The following is an 8,041-nucleotide window of genomic DNA, read 5'->3' on the forward strand; positions in this document are numbered from 1 at the left end:
AGAGAGAGAGAGAGAGAGAGGGAGAGAGAGGCTGAGGTCAAACTGTACTACCTTTTGTTTAACTTCCCTCCCTCCCCATCATTAATTCTGTTCCTGCAGATTACAGATCTCTTCTGAGTATCCTATAAACAAGAGGATAAACCACGTTTATAATCAAAACGTATCTTGATCTCCTTATGACCTCAGTACAGGAAGAATTCTTTTTAGCTTAACTTTTCATCAACAGGGTCTTATGTAGTCCAGGCTAGCCTCCAACTCACTTTGTAAGAAGATGACCATGAACTTGGGATCCTCTTGCTTTTGCCTCCCAAAAGCTGGGATTGTGGGCTGCCATGTGGGCTGTCACATGGGCTGCCACTCTCCAGTTGTCCAGTGCTCAGGATGGAACCCAGGGCTTTGTGCATGCCAAGCCAGCACTCTTCCAACTAAACCCTCTCTCTACTTTCATATGTACTTTAAAAAATCTCATCCCCCTGCAACCTGTACAAAGTCCTATTAAATCTGTACAAAATATCCCATAAAGCACTTAGAAACATTCTTTAGATAAAAATAAGTCTAGCAAAATGTTTTACTTAATGTTTTAAATACTACAAACAGTGTAACTTCAGAAGACACCAAAATGCCCTCCCTCTATCCCCCCCGACCCCTTGTCCACACTCCAGAACAGATGTGTACAACTGTCCTTTTCTTAGGCTCTGACTCCTGTGCTTAAGTCAATCCTGAAGGCTGAAGGCCTTTCTTAATAAACTCCACTCTGCTTCATGCTGACTGCTCTTGGACTGCTTTTCTGATGTAGAAGTCAAGAATCCCAGCTGCACCTATGTGTGTGAAGACACTTTCTTCAAGCTGCACACCCAGGCTGTGTCTCCAGCTGTCACTGACAAACCCAGGTGCACTGATCACCTCTGTACCCGAGAACACTTTACTATCTGAATAAATGAGTGCATGGACTCCTTTTCTGATGATTCCCAAGTGACTCTCTCTCTCCTCCACCCGGAGCTGTCTTCATGTAGGACCTGGGCTCACCTGTTTATTTCTCTTCCCCATCCCCACCTCCCCCACCTCATGGTGGAGGACCCTCATTCTTCTACAGACAGCCCAGAGCAGCAATGCCATTGAGTTCTAGATGTCTCTATCATGTCTATGACCATCACATGACCTCTGCTTCCACCCTCTTAAGGCTAAGGAATCTATCTTTTCATTAACTTTCTGCATAAGTCATAGGGAATTGTCTTAGCTGTTAATTCCAACATTTTATAGAAGTCATAGTTCCATAGACAGCTAAACATTGCCCTGAATCTTGCCATCACCTGATACAGTGAGTGACTGTATCTTTGGAAATGAGCTACACTTCCATCAGCAGTAAGTGGCTTCTACAAGTATCAATCTGGACTGATGGGAACCTACCAAGGGTCACATTGGGATCTGGAAGTGGGGATGAGAAATGTCAGGGGTGTGAATATGCTGGCTGTGGGTCAGAGCCCTGGAAAAGGCGGGGTATGGGTCATGTAGGCTGTGACCAAGATAATTAGGAACATACCACTGGAAAAAGTAGGTACCTTCTATCCCTCACGGCTCTTCTGCCTTTGTCTACAGTCTGGCTTGAGTTGGACAGTGTCTTGAGTGGAGCCGTCCCGCAGCTCCACGGACCTGGGTTCTCTCAGGCAGAGGTTTAAAAGGACCTGGAAAATAAGAGATCAAGAAACAAGAAGGAACGGAGGCCAAGTAGCATTCTATCAAGGCTTCACTTTACTTAGCAATACTTTGAGAATATATAGGCAGAGGGAAAACTGAAACCAAATCTCCAGGTACAAGATATATGCATAACATAAACACTGCAGCAGGCATTAGACTCTAAAGTCTCCAGCAAACTCAAAGACCTCAGGCAGGTAGGCATGTTCCCGACTCAGTGTGACTTCCAGGCAACTCCCCTTCAAAGGTGAACTGTCAGTCTGTAGTGGGCCATTGTTTAGTCCCGCAGGTGGCCACCTCTAGGCAGGCTGTCAGAGTCCATGGCAGAGCTGGGGAGTTGGGGGGGGGGGGAAGGCAACAGTGTCTGGGAAGGGGAAGGCAACAGTGTCTGTCTTACATGAATCAACGAGGGTCATGTAGTAAGGCCACATGTACCCACTCAGCTCAGTGCTGGGCACCTTTCACTCATTTTCTCTAAGAGCCCTCCTCTCAGCACTTTGGTCCCAATCCAGAATCTGTGTATGTCACTTCCTGGTGGTGAGCATCACTCACCATCAGTGAGAATCACTCCCTAGTGGTGAGCATTGCCCCTCCATCATGCTCTTAGCTCTACTAGTCAGAGAGAATTGTTTGTCATTTCCCAGGAGTTAACATCAAACTTTATCTTAGTGGTCCCGTTCACTGCTAGGTGGCAAATAGCTGTACGGTAACCATAGCATTCATGACAGATATCACTTTCCTCTGTAATCATGTTGCAAAGTGGTCATGTGCTTCTGGGGAAGTGGTCATGTGTTTCCGAGGAAGGGGTCATGTGCTTCCGGGGAAGTGGTCATGTGCTTCAGGGGAAGTGTGCAGTTTTTTTCATGAAGAAGAAAGGATTCCTGGGCACACTAGGTCATTGAACACTTTCCCACAATGGTTAACTGAAAGGCTGGAGAATCTTAGAATTTAAAATGAGGGCATTTAATAGAAATGTATATATAATATATAACCTTTACCTAAAAGGGGGCATGGAAAACCTATGTATCAAGCCAAAAATGTGAAGCAGGTAGTTCCAGTAACTTGGCTAACTCAGAGCCTTAGGGCTCTGGTTCCCGATACCTGCCCCTCCTGAATGATCCACAATGAGGGTGGAACTAAGAATGAAGGTCTATTTTCCACTGTTTTTATGTCATGTTTCCTTGGTAACCCTCTCCCCGCCCCCATCTTGTGGTCTTTCCCTTTAAATACCCCTTACTTCTTGTGTTTGGGGTCGAACTCTGGCCAGCATGGTCACGAGACCGACCCCAGGGTCGAACTCCTCTGGCCGACAAGGTCACGAGATCGACCTTGGTACCAGTATCCCCAATAAACCTCATGTGATTGCAGCAAGTTCGGTCTCTCGTGAGTCATTGGGTGGTCGCGTCATCCCGAGACTTGAGTAAGGATCTCCCCAGATCTGGGGGTGTTTTATTACCACTCTCCATTTCTTCTGTAATGGGACTCCAAATGCTGCTGTTCATGCCTGCCAGAGACTCCTGAAGACACCTCCAGTTCCGACTCAACTGCATTGACCCGTCTTAAGGTGCAGAAGTCTCTTAGGTTGGCTTTCAAAGGTGAGGGCAAATCCACTGAGATAACTGACATTACATTCCTGTCATGACACCATTTAGGCAGTAACTTCTGCTGAATTGAATTATCAACTCATTTATTTTTCCTGGGATAGGGTAGTTTCCCAGGATGTGGGGTCTTTGGTGGTACAAATCAAGAAAATAATGGTACCATAGGAGTGACTTACACATCCACTGCCTCCATGTTTGGAACAGTCCTCCTGACATCCTCCTGGAAACCTTACTGATTTGGGTTCTTTGCTATTTCTTGTGACCACTGCTCTGATCTCCTAACGCATTTCGAGGCCCTGGTCTTGATACCTCAAACTCATCCTCCAAGCGGCTATCAGAGCTATCTCTTTGGAGCATTCTGAGAGAATCACTTCCCATCCTGGTGTTCTCACTGTCTTGGCTCCTAGAACCTATGGCTGCCTACAGGATATAGCCAACACAGGGGCCTTTGTGCTCAGGAGCCTGGCAACCACTCCCAGCTCTCAGTAACCTTCCAGGCACCTTCAGTTACCGGTAAAAAAGCAGGTCTCTCAGATTCTTCATGACCTCACTCCAGATTTTATGGGCATGTCTTTGTATCTCTGCTCTTCATATCAGCCACCGTAGAGGAGCTGAAAGGTCAGAGCTGGAGACCAGGGTTTCCGTGCAAAGATTTGTGGTAATGACTTTTTGTCATTTTGACAAATGATCATGAGAAATGACTTTAAAGGAGAGGGAAAAATTCATTCTGGCTCACAATTCAGAGATGTCAATCTATGGTCCCTTCGCCTTGTCACTTCAGGCTTGAATCAAGGCTAAAACTTAGGGCAACAGAAGCCTTCGGTAGAATGGGATCAACCATCAGTAGTCAGAAATCCAAAAGGCAGTAAGGTGTCAGGGTCCAGATACCCTTCTAAGCAGAACTCAGCAATCCACTTCCTCTAGCCCTGCAGGCCCCATGTCCCACTACTTTCTAGTAATGACAGCACATTATGATTCTATTAGTGGATTAATCTGTTAATGAAGTCAGAGCCAACGGGATCTGATTGCTTCTCAGTGATTGAATCCACCCACTGGGGTACCTAGCTTTCAAGCTATGAGCCTTTAGGAGAACACTTCTTACCTAAACTGTAATGCAGCTTGTTCAGAAGGTGATTGGGAAGCACACCAGAGAAAGCAGAAGTGTGAGACTCCTGAGGAAGAATAGCCACTCAGTCATTCCTAGAAGCGAGAGGCATCCATTCCAAGACTCCCAAGCAAGTCCAAGGCCAGCCCCCTAGGCACTGCAATGCTGGGAAGTGGAGCCTGTTCTCTATCAGTTCCCAGCCCCTTCACTGAGTGAAGGGTGTTACCTCTGGGTGTAACCTGATCCATCTCACAGTTCACTCTGAAAAGTGCTTAGTGTGGAAATAGACACAAAGCGTGTTTAGTCGCAGGGTGGTTAGGTAGATGCTCTACATTGCTGAGCTTGACCCATTGCATCTGTGGTTGAAATCAGAAGTGGACAGAGGCGAGTCCCATTTGCCTACAGTGAACTTCCACTTTTGAAATGATTTCGTGGGAGGAATCCAGGCTTGCTCTCATCCATCTTTAAGGCTCCCTAAATTTGGGGCTGGAGAGATGGCTCAGCAGTAAAAAGCACTGGCTGCTCTTCCAGAGGTTCAGTTCCCAGAAACCACATGGTGGCTCTAACTTTCTGTACCTCTCATACCAGAAGATCAGACACTCTCACATAAGCACGTGCAGGCTAAACACCAATGCACATGGGAAAAAAAACCCTTCCTAAGCTGTTATCTCCTCCCAGAAGGCCAGTCTCAAAGACTTCCTACCAGTCAGCCCCTTGGAACTTGGGCCACTGCACAAGTAAGATGTTCCCCTCTATGGCTGTAAGTCCCTAGAGATCATGTTTACCCCAACCAAGACATGTGGGCCATGCTCCAAGGAATCTTAAACACACTATATGCTTTAACTCTTATGAAAACCCTCCAAGCCAAGCATGGTGAGCCTCCCATTATAAACTAAGGGCACTGAACTATGAAGGAGTTGAGGAACCCCAGCCTGAGGTCATACAGAATCCAGTCTTTGCTGCTCTCTATCCAGCTGTGACAAAGGCCAGGGTTTCTGGAGATGCCATGGGACTGGGAGGAGCCTCAGAGGGCTGTATTGGTTTTCTATGGCTGCTGTAATGGAGTATACAACCAGCTGGTTATTGAAAGCAACAGAAATCGGTTTCCTCAGTTTAGTGTGGCTGCCTGCAGCCACACATGAATGGGTCTTCTGGAATGGGAGTTAGAGCCTGTGAAAAATTCAGGGAACCGGAATGCGGGAAGAAGTTAAAAAATGAGAGCGAGACCTGAGGCCTCCATCATTATTGAACTCTCTTTGTTACCAGCAGGTAGGTAGAGAAAAACCCCTCCCCCAGTCTGTCAGCAACTCATGGCCCAATCAGCATCTTTATCTTCAGTCTCTGGAGGCGTAACAGGAAGTTGGAGAGAGGCATGGCTATTAGCAGGAGGTTAGAGAGAGGCGTGACTATTTGCAGGAGCTTAGAGAAAGGCGTGGCTATTTGTGGCAAGGCCAGGTCTGAAAGAACCAGCTCTTAGCTGGAGGAGGGTTACAGTTTGGAAGGTCAGAACTTTAAGAGCAACAGCTGGGCAGGCTCTGATGATTGTGTGGCAAGACTCTCTTACCTCTGGCAGCCTCAGGCATTCAGGGATTTTAGTTGACATCGTCCCTGTTACAGTGCTTTCTTTTTGCCTGCCTCTGTGTTCAAACCCACCTCCCCCACCTTTAAAGACAACAGTCACACTGGACGAGAACCTTCCCAAATGATTGCATCCTCACCAGAAGCTCCTTTCCAAATAGAGAACGTGTTTTGGGGTGAAACAATCCAACCCACGGCAGTGGGGGATGTTCCAGACTCCTAGACCCCTATTCTTCATGCTGAATGGGAGCCTTCAGCGCTTGAATGTCTAAGTGCACTGGCTCAGGTGTGGGACACCCAGGTAACCCCCTCAGTCGGGCCTCAGGAATTCTTCCTTCCTTTCTTTCTCTCTTTCTCTTTCTTTCTTTCTTTCTTTCTTTCTTTCTTTCTTTCTTTCTTTCTTTCTTAACAGACAAGGGCTTGTTTTATTTTAATGACTGAACCATGTAAGGCCTCAGCCAGGCCACTATGTACAGACACGAGGGAAGCTTTATTTCTTGGTCTCTTCTTCCTTGGACAGAGTCTTGATGATCTCTTCCTTCTTGACCTGGAGGTGCTCCTCCCGGCGCTTTCATGCTTCCTTGGTCTTAGACCTGCGAGCCTCAGCCTGGTCAGCAGTAGCTTCTTGCGGGCCTTGTCACCCTTCAGCTTGTGGTTGTGCTCCATGAGAATCCGCTGTGTACAGGCTGTGGTACATATGGTGGTCAATCTTCTTAGATTCCCGGTATCTCCTGAGAAGCTGGCGCAGGATCCTCATCCTTCTCATCCAGGTCACCTTCTCGGGCATCCGAGCATTGGCGGTACCCCTCCTCTTTCCTATGCCCATATGCCTGCCCTTCCATCGGGCCTAGGTGTTTTTCTGGCAGTGAGCCCGGGAATGGACGGTCACAGGCTTCCGGATGATCAGGCCATCTTTGATCAGCTTCCTGATTTGCTGACAGGAGTTGGCATTGGCGATTTCATTGGTCTCATTGGGGTCCAACCAGACCTTCTTTTTCCCACAGTGGAGGACACTAGAGGCAAGCCTCTTCTGTAGCCTGAGCATACTCATGGCTCAGGAATTATTTCTTTGCTTTTCCATCAATAGCCATTTGTCAACATGAGATCCGCTCTTGCCTCTAAGGGACTAAAGACAGTTTATTCCCAAGCCAAATGTGAATGACTGTGGAAAGCTTTAGGACACAGATTTTTGAGTTGCCCCAAATAACATCCAAATTTCAACATAGCAACGTTTTCATAAAGTTTGTTTTTTTTTTTTTTTAGAACAGAACAAAGAAAATCACAAGTCAAGATATAAAGAACAAAGAATATCATAAGTCAAGACATAAAATGTTCGTGTGTGTGTGTGTGTGTGTGTGTGTGTGTGTAGCCCGCGTGGTCCTCTCGCCGGGAAGAAGACACGCGGACACTCTAGGTTCCTTCTGCAGCAACTGTTTTATTGTCTCCATCCATAGTGAGAAAAGGGTCGAACCCAAAATCCGCACTGCTTATATACACCACAGTGCGTGTATCTGCCCACAGCGTGGTGTGTCTGCTCATGATTGGCTGTTCGCTCATTACCCTACGTAACGCCCCGGGATGGGCTGTGACATGGCGTCTTTTCACTCTACACACATGCGCCAATAGTTGTCTATGCACATGCGCAAACAGTTGTCCACTAGGAGTTAACAGCGGAAGTAGGCGCCATCTTGCCATGGCGAATGCCTCTCAAGATTCACGGCTCCCAACATGTGTGTGTGTGTGTGTGTAAGAGAGAGAGAGAGAGACAGAGAGAACATCAAATAATCAAGTTACAGAAAAATGGGGAAATCTCATGTCTGCTGTAAGTTCAGATTTTATCGGACAGCATCCTTAGCCTATGGATTGGTGGAACCTAACAGAATTACACATGATGGTCATAAGTATTTAGTTCAAGCACAGACTTGGGCAGTGAATGCATATTATGGGCTAAAGATATCTCAAGCCTGCAGCCTTGTGACATTCCAGCCCTCCATGTCATAGGCTCCTAACCAACCAAACAGCCCTGTGTAATCTTCACACAGTGTAGCTTTTCCTCCCTCTAGAA

At 46.9% G+C, this 8,041-nt stretch overlaps 1 pseudogene; it reads right to left on the reverse strand.

The window, feature by feature from the left end:
• Positions 1–6,389: 6,389 nt before the first annotated feature.
• On the reverse strand, positions 6,390–7,027 carry LOC116081975 (annotated as a pseudogene).
• Positions 7,028–8,041: the final 1,014 nt, after the last annotated feature.

Source organism: Mastomys coucha, unplaced genomic scaffold, assembly GCF_008632895.1.
Source record: "Mastomys coucha isolate ucsf_1 unplaced genomic scaffold, UCSF_Mcou_1 pScaffold7, whole genome shotgun sequence".
Classification (NCBI taxonomy): Eukaryota; Metazoa; Chordata; class Mammalia; order Rodentia; family Muridae; genus Mastomys; species Mastomys coucha.